This window comes from Struthio camelus, chromosome 1 (assembly GCF_040807025.1).
Source record: "Struthio camelus isolate bStrCam1 chromosome 1, bStrCam1.hap1, whole genome shotgun sequence".
NCBI classification, from domain to species: Eukaryota; Metazoa; Chordata; class Aves; order Struthioniformes; family Struthionidae; genus Struthio; species Struthio camelus.
In genome coordinates this window covers 74,576,833-74,591,974 of record NC_090942.1, presented here as the reverse complement: position 1 = coordinate 74,591,974, position 15,142 = coordinate 74,576,833, and the positions used below count along the sequence as shown (strand labels likewise).

Sequence of the window (15,142 nt, the reverse complement as noted above, 5' to 3'; positions counted from 1 at the left end):
TTCAAAGCTAGTTTGACCCCAAGCAGCAAATTCTCACCACGCAAAGAGTATCAGCAGTCGAGTTACACTGCACAATTCACACAACCATGTAAAATAGTTTCCAAAAGGACTTCAAGGGATTGTATGAATGGTCATACTGAGCCAGACGAAAAGGCCACCCATCCCACTCTCTGGAAGTAATCAGCACCATATACCCAGAGAGAGACTACAGGAGAGGGTGATCCTTCCTCCGGTATACCTTCCCAACTCCTGGCAGCCCCAGGCTCACAGACTTCCCAAGCATCCCAACAGCCTTCATGGACTTTTCTTCTATTCACTTGCCTGATCGCTTCCCAATACATTTATACTTTAGGCTATCTCATGTGGCGAAGAGTTTCACAGTTGTAAATACTAGTCCCTACTGGGTCCAGAGAGGAAGCAAGTATACGTGTGCTACGTGTGCCATTCTGGACGGAATAAACCCTCACAATGAGATCTCCCCAATGCCTTTGCCCTAGCTGTCAGCCCAAAGCAGGCATTCACGGCTCCTGCTGGGCAGCTCAACCCCACCACTAGCTGCAGTCTCTGTATATTCCTCATCTACCTCTAAGATGCAGGGAGGGCAGTGAGGTAGCACACATGAAGACAGGTCACATATGCAGGATGGTTGCCTTCCCTGAGAAGCAAATTCTATGACCAGAATCAATATTTTTACCCAACTGCCTGAAAAGCAGAAAACTCCTTCCTCCAGTTAATTCAGATATTCAAGCTGGGGGGGGGGGGGGGGGGAGAAGATGACTGAGATATTTTACAAAGATACTGCAGTTCCACAATTGCTTTCAAAGGATCATAGGAAAATTCAGGCTGGAGGAGACCTCAGGAGGTCTCTAGTCCACAATCCTGCTCAAACCATGCTCAGCTATGATCAAAACACGGTCAGCTATGAGCCAATATAAAAGCCAGCATATGCTAAAAGATAGTTTTCTTCCCTTGACCCTTCCTGTTACATTGTTGCTACAGTCACTGATGTTTATGTGACAAGATGTGTCATTTAAAAACTAATCAAACATTAGTCTGCAGTCAGATCAGTCCCTTGCTCTGGCTCCCCACAAAACTGCCAAGCACTGAAAAGGGTACATGACCACCCTATACCATGACATCCCATACTGGTGCTCCTTTAAAGTGGTTATATAGGTGCAGTTTGAATTTTTCACTTTTAGCCCCTTGATTCTAGCATATATTTGTATCTACCAAAACGTATTAAGACCTTTCTTGCTTTGTAGAAAACTTAGAACCTTGCAATAAAAACTGAGAGGCCTGCATAACAAATTCAAGCCTGTTGAGAATCACTTGCTTTTCTCAGCTACTTTTCACAGATTCTTCAAAGCGGTCTACAATCACTTGGCATGGGTTGAAAAGGCTGTAGAAAGAATTCCAGTAACAAAATGGTACTTTGCTGAAATAAAAGAACTGGCAGATCGTCCCATCAAAACTTTAGGGGATTGAGTTCCCTGTTTTAAAAAAACAATGCTTGCCACTGTTTAAGTTCAGATTATTCTGTCTTAAAAAAGGATAAATTGGAAAGAGTCTCTTTACTCTTACATCCATACTTAGAAGCATGGAATACTTTTTATACGACATTTGAAAAAATGGAACTCTTCAGTTCATGGAGAACATTAATGTGAAACGATGAATGTTATAGAGATGATTTGCTTATATTTACTTCTTTTCATAGTACAAGAATAGTTAAATGGCCTACAATATATTTAAAATTAAAATGCATTTTCAAGAAATATAAAGAGGTCCAAACACCTTCTAACATATAATTAACTTGAGAAACTAACTAAAAGAGCTTGGAAAGACTTAAAAAGATCAATGCATGTATGGATGAAAACATCTGTGCTTGCATTTGAAATAATCTCCTCCTGTAAGTAAGTTCGCCAATACATTTCAGTTGTGGAGTTTCCTGAAATTGCTGCTGAAGAGCCAGGTCTCCAAGAGCCACGGAGCTCTCATGAGAGCAGCTGCTGGAAGCCCTTGGCCCTCACACACAGGCTGAGCTCTCACTTGCAGCCTGGGCAGGGAACACGCAGAGAGCAGGTCTCTGGTAACTAATAAGCTCTCCTTCACTGTGCTGGTTTCAGCTGTGGATGTTGACGCTCACATGGTCAGGCTGCACGGAGAAAGTTTGTACGACCATTTTTTGCCTGTTTAGTCCATAACCAGCAATGCTGCTTGGCATGCTTCCTGACCCTGAGCAACCTGATCTAACTTTAAAATAGGATCTAACCTCAAAGCTGGTCTTGCTTTCAGCGCAGGGTTGAACCACTTGCCCTCCATATTATAAGCATCAAGAAGTCAACAGGAAAATAAGGATTACTAAAACCAAGAAACAGAGTGCACTGTATGTTTTAATGTAGGCTAATGGAGGATTAATGATTGAAATGTTTGTAACTTGCTATTGTATTTGCACCAAAGTAGTTATTTCCAGAAGATGCATAATCATAGAGATCTTTTACATTTGAAGATATTACAGATACATAACATGGCAGGGACGGTAACAGACCACAAGTCAGCTTTGCATCTCTTTATAAGGCCAGTAGCATTCTCTGAGAAGTAAAAAAAAAACACCTTGATGAATAAGCACACTGAACAACAGTTCTTACTAACACTATCAGACAGAGCACTGGAAGAATAAAAATTGATTTAAAAATATACATACAATTCCAAAACAGAGCAGCTTTTCATCTCCTCCCTCCCGTCCCCACTGCTTAATGGTGTGAATCTGGTTTCCAGTGAAAAAGAGAACAGCAAAATCCCTTCAAAAACACAGCCAGGGTTCCATTTCTCTGAGTTTATATCCACCTTGATGAGTGGATTACAAACCCAAGCAAACAGAGCCTAAGGCTAATCTAAATGCAGTGAAACTGCTATATAGCTAACCTTCAGTGCTGCTCCTCTCACTTACTTTATTCATTCTGCATTAAAGTTAGGATTAGGTTCAGGTGAGAGTGGAAAAAAGCCAAACTTGTAACTATTTAAAGTATCAATTTCTAACACCACAACTTGCAGAGTACGTGTGCTTCTGAGAATGATTTACGTTACTACCAGCAAGAGAGGGGATGAAAAACAGGGGGAAAGAAAAGAATAGAAGCAGAATTTCAGATGTATAAATTTGGCATGCAGTTGGGTCATCTGAAGTGGTTATCAAGTTCTTTAGCGTTTGAAATTACTAATATTTATTGTGCATATTTGGGGGGGGAGGGTACCCACAAAGATGGGAAAACGTTCTCGGAGTACTGGTTCAAGCCAATAGCTGCAAATTATCTGTAGCAGGCTAGACAGAACCTGAGCAAAAAGATCAGAACGTGGAATACTCGAGGTATATGTAGCACAAGGAGCAGACAGCAACCAACCAGAGGAGACAAGGAAGTGGAAGCTGGTTAGGTGAAGGAGAGCAATCCATCGGCACAGACACAACGGAAACGCAGACACGACACCAAACCAAGGTTTGGGGGAGGGCTTTCACAGCCCTGACCCAACACTTTTCTCCTTCAAAAATCTGACCTTTCCTTCCTTCCTTCGGAGAACTCTGCAGAACTTTAACTATCTACCATCATCCCTTAGTAAATAAAGTAGGGTATTTGCTAAATAATAATAACAGACCTGAACACATACTGCTTTTTACGTAACTGCTTTCCTTCAACTTTGCTCACAAATTGGGCCATTGGTTAGAGAGCCCTTCAAAACACTGAACTAGCCTAACTATAGTGCCATCGACTGTAAAGCAACACACTCTTTTGCAAGAGCAGAAGTAAAGCTGACACAAAAAGTTAAGTCGTCTTCCCCGCAGGCTCCACGGTTGCCCATCTCCTACCTGCTCACCCTGCGCCATCCCCGTTGAGCTCCGTATCAGGCACATGTCTGAAGTCACTCCGGGACTGCAAGGATGGGAGCACAAAGGAGCTGCGAGGAGAAGGCTACAGCTCTTCCAGCCCCCTTGGTTTTATCGACCAAGGGACGTCCTCCTCACCTATCGCTCAGCTGTGAATCTCAACCTAGTTGCTTGCCCCAGGCTCCACTGCTCTTGTTATCACACCAGGCAGCACAGGGCATTCCCTGGCACCTCCCTGGGAGACTGGAGGATGCAGGCCATGGCTGGAAAGGAGGTAGATTTTTTTTCCCTGGATATTAAATTCTGAGGCAAATATCACTTTTCATTCAAGCCAAGCAACCGTACTTTTCCTATAGGTCAGATTACAGCTCCCCCTACTCCAACAAACGCAAGGACAGGTGCAGGTTCCCTTCCCTCAAACTTTTTTTTTATTTTTGGACAGGCTGTGGGTCCAGCCTCGTCCTGTCAACAGGGCCATGCACAAAACACAGCATTTTCCAGTATGAACAAGAGGAATAAGGATCTGACTTTAGAAGTTGTTATTAAATTATTAGGCTTTAGATGAAAAGGAAGTGTTTATTCCCCCCCCCCCCCAATCATGATTTACTAAAAAATGAATTTGCAAGCAATTTATCCACTAGTGATGCATCCTGGCCCAAATACTTTTTTGTGTGTGAGAGATGATAAAAAGATCAACAGCGGCAGAACTTCTCTGTGACCTTTTCTTTACTGGTTTAGAAACAACCAGCATGTAATCTTGCAGCTACTCAGGTGGCGATCTGAGATAAGGAAATTGTTGTTGGCAGCATTACTGTCAAGCCAGCTGCCATCACTGGGATCACAGGCAAAACCTAAGTGATGCCACCTTCACAGTAATCCAGCAGCAGCCAGCACTTCAAACACTGTCAGGAGCCATGCGAAATATAGCATGCACTCAGGGCCTTCCCTGGTACCTTTGCCACTACTCATTTGCTCTGACTTTGCACATCACAATCACCTACATGGTGCCAGGTGAAGGTAAAATGTTGTGAAATCAAGGTTGCAGCAGTTGTCCACATTCCATCAAAGCACAACATGGTGCACCACACCGCATGATGGCAAAGAAAGGGCAAACAGGGTTCAGGGATACACAAGCTCAGAACTAAGTTGCAGTCCACGAGTTTTTTTTCGATGGATTCCACGATGACTATTCTCGTACCGAAAGCTGGGGACATATTTTTGCTTGAATATAGCAGTACCTGTAACACCATGATAGCTGGTACACAAAAATCCACCAGGAGATATATTGGAACTGTATGTGGCCAAGTCTCACTTGCCAGGCCCTTATAAGTTCCAGTGATGCAAAATATGCACGCTAGTATTACATCCCCTTTTGAAAACAAACAAAAATTCCTGTTAGCTCTCCCATCTTTAGTAACAGGCGGTGCTTGTGCTAAATATGACAGAGCAGAAAGACTGTTAGCCAAATCTGATTAGTAACAGTAAACTTACTGATCAGAAAACTTAAAAAGAACCTTGAACTGCTGCAATATGCATCTTTGTGTTTGTGTGTATGTGTGTGTGTGCGCGTGTGTGTGTGTGTGTCTGTAGTATCTTTCAAGTGATTTTAAGTCTTTCTTTTTTTTGAAAAAAGGTTCATTAAATCATTATGAAATACAATTACATAGTACCAACAAGCTCCTTACTGAACATTAACGTATCCACAGTGGTGTTAAATATTTTAACCTATTCTCAACTTACTACAGAAAGATTTTAACCTTTAACTAATTTATCCTCATGTTTCATTGTTACCCACTGTGGCGCAATAAGGAAGAAATCAGAGTTGCCTTGCACTGCTTGTCCTTCTTTCTAAGCTAAAGTGCCTCAGACTCTACCTTAACTCCTCTGCAGTTTTAAGTAAAATGGATGTGTAAAACTATCCTAATACCCTCAGAAGTCAACAGCCAGCAAGGAGGAATATGAGCCCCTTCACTTTGCGGTTTTAGCTCCAGCATTTTTAGTATGGCTTTTGTTTTAATTGGGCATTTTGGTTTAAATCCTACTTTCTGACTGATGAATCTTTCGGTTCAGGCAACTCATTTTCAGCTTGGTATTTTGCCTAGTTCCCTTCAAATTGAAGCAATTACAGAAAAAATTAAGTGCTCCAACAATTTTAAACCTCCCTACACTCTGCAATATTATCAGTGTACTTCACTTTTTTTTTTTTTTTTTTCCTTAAGGTGCAAGCTCTTCAGAAGTGCTTACTACTCAAGCTCACACAGTATATGAACTGATTAGACATTGTCAGGCAATTTAAAATCTTTACGAGAGCTCTGGCTTTCCAACACTGAAAGAACTGCAAATACTGTGATAAATTCAGATGATGCTATGACAGGGTACGCTCCAAACAAAAGAAACAGCAAAAGTATTTTCAAACAAAGACAATCTCAGGGCCTATATATAAAACAGCCAAAAAAATAGCCTCTTCACATTTGACAGATGAGCTCTTTCTTCTCAGATCACGAGCAAGAGAAATGAACCCAAAGTCCTATCAGATGCGTGTAGACCACTGCATGCAACGCCTCATCAACTTCCATGCTGTTATGACAGCAGCAATAAAGGTCTTCCTCTTGCAAAACAATTTGCATGACTGGGGCTTTAATGAATGCATTTTTCACTTTGAAAAAGATTCACCACAGGTAGACAGAAACACGCATCTGAGGGAATGCAAAGGTTTGAAATGGCTATCAGGTTCACAGTATAGCAGCCAGACTTCTGCAGCTCCTCTTCCATCAAGAGGCCATATGCATCATTAAGTGAGTTCTGGAGAAGAAGTTATCTCATCCTACAGACTTAAACGGCATTTTAAAGAGTCCGCTTTTATAAGTCTGCTGTATTTAATCATAATTTTAGTGCTGTTTTCATCTAAGGAGTTCAGAGTAGATATTAGGGTGATAAACCTCCACAGGCACACCTTATTACCTGTTTCTAACAGAAGAAATTGAGGCAAAGAGAGGGTTTGTTTTGGCCAGTATTGCTAAAAGAATTAAACTCAAAGAAGTATACAGAACACAAATCAATGAAATGTGTGCTTTTAATGCAAGACTTTGCTTCTTCCCATATGTTACACTTGCATTTGTAATTTTCAACAAATACTGTATTCTGCATGATTGTACATTACTACTTAAAATATCTTACTATATCCTCTAAATTTTATGCACTAAGACTATCCCTCATGAGAACTTTTAAACCATCCAATAAAAACAATAGCAAAACTTCAGTATGAGACACTCCTGTCAGTGCTGAACATTCATTATTCCCTGTGTAAAGAGTGGGGAAAAAAAGCAGCCCAGGTTATCTTCTCTTTCTGTTAAATACCACAAGGGCTGTTTGAAGGCTCAAGGGTAAGTTTTTGATTGCTCAACAAATGCCGTTACAGTCCACACAGATTTCTCCTGATTGACCTAAATCCCCTGGAGATGGGGCAAAAGCTGATCGGCCTAATCAGTTTTTTGTCCCACATGCCATAATTTATTTTTTCTCCACGTATTACTAAAGCACTCCTCTGTTACAGCATCTGAGAATATACAGTTAAGCGGCTGAAGTTTGCAGAGGTAACTTCTGACCTCACACTCAGTCATCTGACTGAACATGAATCCTCCAAATTTAAATCTACCACATATTGCCTAATCCAAAATACTTCTTTCTAAAGTAAGCACTTCAACTGTTATACAAACTCTTACTACTATGAATTTCAATATATACTTAATGAATAGTCCAGGACAGGAGGAAAAAGGGGCTGGCAAGAGAGGGGGAGATTACTAATCAGCATTTAACAGGGACATATTTTGTGTGTGCTCCCTATATCCATTTTCAAGCTTGTTTCCCCTTTCTTTGCTCTTTGGAATCATCCTTCATCCTCGGCTGCAGCAGAGTGAGAGATTAGCTTCAGTGCCAGTGCCAGTAAGCTCTAGGTCTAAACAGCCCTTCTACACACATATGTATTACCCATTCATGTCAATGAATGTTAGACATATGGCTCAAGGGAGAATGCACATCGCACCATGAACATTTCACCGTGGACTGGCCTGTCAAAATGCTCCAGGGAAAAATGTGTTCTTTCCGCATCCCACTCCAAACACATAAAGTTAGGAGGGGTGTCAGCATTCAGGTAGACAACATGAATTCAAATTCAAAAGGTCAAATTCTTCTCTTCTCATTTACAGTGGGGTAAATCAGGTGCTCATCAGCAGAACTGTTCCCAACTTTCTTGTTTCACAGAGGGTGGACTTTTTTGATGATGTCCTCTAGGGAGAAACGGTCCTCAAAGCAGGAGTGTCATACTAAAATCCAGTCAAATCTGAAACAAGTTAACAGCAGTCCCAAGCCCCACAGCTGCCCCCAAAGTCTGACAATTTTGTGGTTTCACAAACTTGTCTCTCTTAAGTGCTATTTTCTCCTTCTCGCTCTGTGTAAAATATCAGGGAAAACAATGAAACTGACTGTACACTAGGGACAGGATTTTTAAAAAAGCAGTTAGCATCAGTCTCATTCTGCTCCAACTGACGTCAGCTATAAAATTCCCATTGCCTTCCTGGAAGCCAAGAGAGGCCACTGCTGACCACTTTTGAAAATAACAATTCAAGAGCTGGCAAATGCACAAAGATGGCAGACTGAATGACAGATTTTTCTTTTCGTTCCTGTTGCTTCTATCTGTAGCTCTATGCAACTATCCATCCCTGATCCGCACGCTTTTTGAGGGAGGGGCTCCCCAAGACTGAATGGAGAGGTCAAGCCCCTTTTTAGGTATGTTTAAATTGATGGTCCCTCTCCAAGTCAGCTTTCTCATTTAGCCTTGAATCTTACGGGTGTGTTCACACTGTTCATTTAGCTTGCCTCCTATTTTATTCCTCCATTCAGGTGCCCTAATTGTCCATACTGCAGAAAACCTAGGTTGTTCCCTGGCTTCCTCCAAGGAGAAACAGTCTGACAGCAGAGTTATCCCAGTATGCATGCTACACAAAGTGTGTCCACACATCATGCCAACTGTGTTGCCTTCCACCCTCCTGGCAGACATCTCATCCTCAGACATCCCCACATTTATTCAACCAACATCCTAGAAACACAAAACACACAACCTCAATGCTAGGTTACCCTCCATGGTCTGCCATGCTATCTGGTCAGTATTTCTAGCATTTTGAATTGAAAAGCCGCAGCAGTAATTAGAGCTATGCCTCAGAACTGACCCAGGGACACCATGTGGGACCAAGAAAAAAATACAGGCCACGAGCTTTGCAACAGGGACATGGCTAGCCTGATGTAGAGAGTGTTAGCCCAGACCATAACGACCCATAAAAGTTGGTCTAAGAAGCAGGGATCTCCACCTGGCATGACCCACACTGAAGTACAGACACAGTCAAGTGTGGAAGGAGCTGTGGTCTTGATTTGAAGAAGTCTAGTCAGTAATTACAGGTGGTAGTAAGAGGAACATGGCGACAACCTGGTTCAAAACTCAAAAAAAAAAAAAATCCTAACCGCATGTATAAAATAATGGCCCAAGTAGGCACTGAGTATTGTAACAGGTATGTTAGACAGAGGTTTTCTTATTTATCCCTCCATCCTTCCCTCAACCCCAAAGTCAGATAGCTCTGCAACTGAAGCCATTCTATAATATTTTTTCACTAGTCTTCATGTCTTCTTCCCGAGTCCTCTACATCAAGAATATCGTGCAGGGTGACAGCAGAGTTTTAACATGCTAACAACAGGAATACAGGTGAGATGTAGATGTACATTCTCAATTTAGGAAATAGCATTTTAAGAAGAAAGAAAAAGAGGGTTAAAAGTTTAAATTGCCACACTCATGTCCTGATTGAATCCAGTTATGAAGAAACTATGAAGATGGTTAAGGATCAAACGTAGGAACTTCAAAGAGGAACCACGCAGAGTAAATTAATTCTGGAGTCTGGATCCCAAGAACCACAGAGCTCTCCTGCATTTGATTCTAGCTAGGACTACAAAAGTGCTCAGTAACATACACTATAACTTAGAAAAAAAAATGGCAAAGTCAATGGACTCCTTTTGGATTAAAGAACTCAAATCCCAAGGTTCAAGGAATCCATTGATAATATTCACAGGAATTGACTTATACTGTTTAAACCCTACACCTGCTTTTATAAGACAAAGACATTTCCTTCCCTCCAGAGACACAACTTTCTTGGGACAAAGTAGCCAGGACATGCCTGATTTTGGAAGTTCTTTTCAGTATGTTTAATACTGAATGCTTAAGTCACTGCTGAATGCTGAGTTTTTAATTTACTCTCACAAAACTTACTTATATGAGACAGCTCTGTGTTCCTCAGTTCATAAGTATATAATGACAAGAAAAAGGCACAAATCCAGAATTCTCAATAATGAAGAGAGATCCCAGTGAAGCTGAGAGTACTCTGGATGATGACTGCTATTACAGACAGGATTGCAACTACTGCCATGTGCTTCCCTCTGTAATTAGTTAACTGACCAGAGCGTCTTTAACATTGCCCCGCAGTTTCTCACAGATTGCCTTCAAAAGTCCACTCAGAACCGAAATACTTACAAATAAAAATAAGGATTGGAAAAATCTTTGCTCATCTTTAGGAAGAAATACGATTAACTTTCATGCATGCCATTTTTTTTCCTCATATCGACAACTGAGGTAAACCTGGTTTATTCATCACTAGACTGATAAGCTCCCAGACAAACCAAGGGCTAAAAAATCATTCTAATAAGTATTTCTGCAGTACATTTCCCCATTTCTCTCTCTCTCTTCCCTCCCCTTAAAAGACAGGTAAAAGAATGCTTGGAAACATCACACGTTATTTACATGCAGTACTATTTCATGGAATTTTTCAAGGTGCTAATTGAAAGTTCTAATGAATGTTAATAATCTGTCATTTTCATTGGCAATCGCTGCTCTGCCATATGCTTAACTTTTACACCTGTATAGTTTTTCCAACCAGTTCTTTTAAACTGTTTTACTTTTTTGGGGTAGTATTAGTATTAATATTTAGGAAATAAGCCAGCTACAACCAAGACCGCAATGGTTTGCAGTTTATTTACTACATTTAATCCCTAGTCTTGGTGAACTACAGTTATACATCATTACTGTACTTTAGCACTAGTTTTGAAATATTTGCATTAATTCAGTGCGTACAGGAGATGCTGGGCTGACACCTCTGAAGACAGAAACATTACATAGCAGAGCAGGTAGAGCACTCATAACGTCTGCATAACCCTTCCAATATGCTGTCCCAATTTCTATCCCTAGCCTTCTTTCTGACTCTCTGCAATTTGATGCAAACTCTATCGGTCAAGTTTCAGTTGTGCTCTTTTTAAGTAATGTGGAGATTTGTTTCTGAAGGAACTGGACTGAGGAAGCACAAGCATGCAAGTTATGAGTTCTATTTTTGACTTGGCCGCAAATATTCTGTGTGAACCAAGTCACCCCCAGTACACATGGCATACATTTAAAAGGGACATACCTACCAGGTTCCTCAGTTTTCACCCTTTTCATTAGGGCTCTCATCCCCTCTTCAGTAAAGTGGGCTGATCTTCAAAACAGGACTGCAACCCTCTTTTTCTTGTACATTTTAATCAACAGTAAAATAATACTAATATTTATCATCAAGATTTAGCACTGAAATAACATAGAGATGAGTGAATGTAGCTCTAAACTCTTGCCTTTGCTTTTTTTCATTCGTTGCTACAAAACGGTTTGAACACTAAGACAAATCAGGAGGATCAGAGCAGTACCACTGCTATAAAACTGTCAAAAGTGAGAAAACGGAGGAAAGGGCGTTCAGGGTTTTAAACTCAGGAACAAATAACAAGGCAGGCTACTGCACATCTTGCTAATTGGGTTGAAGCTGAGAAGCTACAGAGGTGAGGGAACAGCCTCACAACTACAAGTTCCAACATGACTTCAAGCTTTACTTGTAATCGTCCGCAAAGCGCAAAAAAAGAAAGGAAGAAAGAAAAAAGCCTTTTGGTGATGTTATTCCTAGGAGAAACCTGTATACACACACCACACATACCAGCATATGCTCTGGAAAAACATCAGAGAAAACTATTCCTGAACAGAGCCATTTGAGAGGCATGAGGATTTTAGATAGGTAACAACATCCAGAACATAAAAGATGATGACACCCGTCCACAGTGCAAGGTGAAGAGTCCTGGCTGAGGGTGGCTGCTTTCTGCAGCTGTTGTAAGGACAGAGACAGGAAGCAAGAGTGAAGGCTCCTCGCCCTGCTGACAAGTAAGCAATGAAGCAAAGACCAGTGGAGGAGCCAAGGCTGACAGCACTGCGGAGCAGTGCCTTCTTCAAAGGCACAGGCTTCCAAAATCAGTCAAAGCTTCTAGACAATGTCCACTGCAGAGACTTGCGCTAATCTGCATTTCACCCTCAATGAAATTCTGGGAAAAATTCTTACTCCGAAAATTCCACCTAAGCAGAAGGAACAATGTAAGAGTGTTATCTTCCCTAAATGCAGTCCCTTGCTCCTGGGATTCCTCCACTCCCAACTCTACTGCATGGGGTATATGAGCCACAGTCTAACCTTCTTTCTTTGGCTATTATGCACCCCATGAAGCACCACAAGGGGAAAGATCTGAATGAGAGGAACAAAAACAACCTGAAAGTTTGTGTGGCCGTTTGCTGCATTTGATCTATAACTGCTTTGTGGCTCCTTTTAATCATGTACAAAATGAAAGTTCCTAGGTTGCAAACGCCGATGATTTCTTCTATTGTCTCACAATACTTGGTGTTTTCCTTAAAGTCTCAACCTGTGTGATCATACGAAAATCTCAATTTTTAAAAATGCTTAGTCTTATTGTTGCAAAGTTAGGATCCTAAACTACAAATACTTAAAATCAAGGCAAATTAAAAAAAAAAATGGAATTTATTATTCTTAAAATCCCGTGTTGTGTGAGAGTTCTGACTGTGGATTTTTTTAACATTTGCCATGGACAGAAATACTATGCGTGTTATTTTGGACAAAGGACAGACAGAATGTCAGGAGAACAAAGCACAGAACTGAGTATCAGCTAACTGGAACGTCTGGGTCTCCAACCGGTGCACTGAGTCAGAAGAATAAACACAAAACCTTTCCATCTGGAAAATGGGCTAACAATATAGCAGTTAATCCAGCAAAAACACTTTAAACTGTATCAGTTCAAACCACTACTTATAGAGTATAACTATTAATATTAATAATGATAACACAGTACCTGAGGAGTCCTGAATTGACACACGGTATAGAGGTACTTTGCTATGCAAGGTAGTATCACAGAGGCACAGAAATCGGCACAGGAAAAGAAAACTCTTTTTCTCTCACTATCCCTTGTGAGTCCAGCTAATGTACAGTGCTCATTTTCTATGTACCCTTGTTCCTATTTAAACAGCTGTTCATTGAAGAAAGTCTGTTAAAAATCATTTAGAAAAATAAAACTACCTATTGCAAATATTAAATAAAACTGCTAGGAGTTTTCTAGAAAATTCACAAAACAGTAGGAAGCAAGTTCTTTATTTTCCACATTATGCCTAATAACGTTGACAAAAACATACTGTTGCATTACTGCACATCTTACAATATGAATTTAGAATGCTCCAGAGAAAAATACACGTTGCAGAATCTCAGGCTGCTCTGGAGAAAGAGGCGCCATACAGACCTACTTTGCAGAAGCAGCTTCTAGAATATCAAAAACGGTAACGAATTTGCATTTGCTCAAATGTAAATAGCACTCATGAGAACAATAAAAGAAAATCTCAGAAGTTAGGCTTATATATAGCATATTTGTCAATCTGAAAGGTGTATTTTGATGTCTTGTTTTTTGCACACTGCTTATTATGTTCCTGTCTCGTTGATTTGTAATGAGAGAAAGCAAGTTCTCACTGGTCTCAGATGCTAACGTCCAGCTAGTGAGAGGGACTAACACCGTAAGCGATGCAAGCATGCAGTAGCACCCAAGCTAACAATCTTTGATTCATATATTAGTTTGGGCTTCAGGCTGGAGCTTTCAGGGTAGAGCCAGTAGAAAGGGCTGCAGGAGAGCAGTGCCAAGGCAGCAGCAGGAGCCCAAGAAGAGAGGCAATAGGAGAAAACAAGGAATGGCAGCTCAGGATTCAAGGGAGGTAGTACAGAGAACTGCAGCACCAAGCAAACGGGAAACCTGAATATCAGTATCATACCCACTCTTTCTTTCCTGCCTCCAGTCAAACATATCTGAGAGTAACACAAAAAATCAAGGTGGAGAGGTAGATCTGCTTCAGTGGATGGAAGGCCACAGTGCTGAAGGATCCAACAATATCTGCACTCAATGCTAATGCCACTACTGCCTCTACAATGATTACTCTTACTTTTTATTACTATAATCATAGACTAGGACTCCGCTGTGCTACCTCTTATATACGAGAAAAGAAATATTTTGTTTCTGCGCTTCAGAAGTAAATGTTGGGAACTGTCAATTGCTATGTAAGCAAAGGGAACAAGTAATAGGAAAGGCATGCTGCAAAATATATTTATATATTTATAAACAAATGTAAATTTGTCATTTCAATTGTGAAAAACTGAGAAAAAAGCTGGTCATATCTTTCAAACAGAAAGGTAATGAAATACGTGTATTCCAGACATTTGACCAAGACACCAGAAGTCACTTTTGAACCAAAGAATCAGATACTTACACTTTGCTGAGGACACAGCAAAATCCTTCCTAATCCTTCCTCAAATCCTTCAGGGCATATATGCATGAATGTTGCCTAAACGTAAATTGGGAGAACTGTTGGTAAAAAGTAAATTAAAAATAATCCTTAGCATTTTCAACTCATTTCATACCAGATATTTGCTTCCTAACCACACCTTCCCAAACACCTATATTAAACCTATGATAGGAAAAAAATATTTCAATCTTCTTTGATACTGAGACTGAATAAGTATTTTGATAAGCATTTAGGGTTGTGATCAATAGCATAGAGTCTAGTTGGAGGCCTGTAGCTAGCAGTGTCCCCCAGGGGGTCAGTACTGGGTCCACTCTTGTTCAATTTATTCATCAATGACCTAGATGAAGGGACAGAGTGCACCCTCAGCAAGTTTGCTGATGATACAGAACTGGGAGGAGCAGCTGGCACACCAGAAGACTGTGCTGACATTCAGAAGAACCTCAACAGGCTGGACAGATGGGCAGAGAGGAACCTCATGAAGTTCAACAAGGGCAAGTGCAGGGCCCTGCATCTAGGCAGGAATAACCCCAGGCACCAGT

The 15,142-nt window shown here is 40.8% G+C and overlaps 1 protein-coding gene across 28 annotated transcripts in view; it reads right to left on the bottom strand.

The window, feature by feature from the left end:
* Positions 1–15,142, bottom strand: part of SOX5 (SRY-box transcription factor 5) — a 724,053-nt gene that overhangs the window by 618,730 nt on the left and 90,181 nt on the right. The window contains exon 3 of one of the 28 annotated variants that reach the window (XM_068949481.1): positions 14,568–14,642. The exons of the other annotated variants lie outside the window; for them this stretch is intronic. The gene's annotated coding sequence lies outside the window, so the exon portion shown is untranslated. The remainder of the gene's footprint in view (positions 1–14,567; positions 14,643–15,142) is intronic. 28 annotated transcript variants of the gene reach the window in all.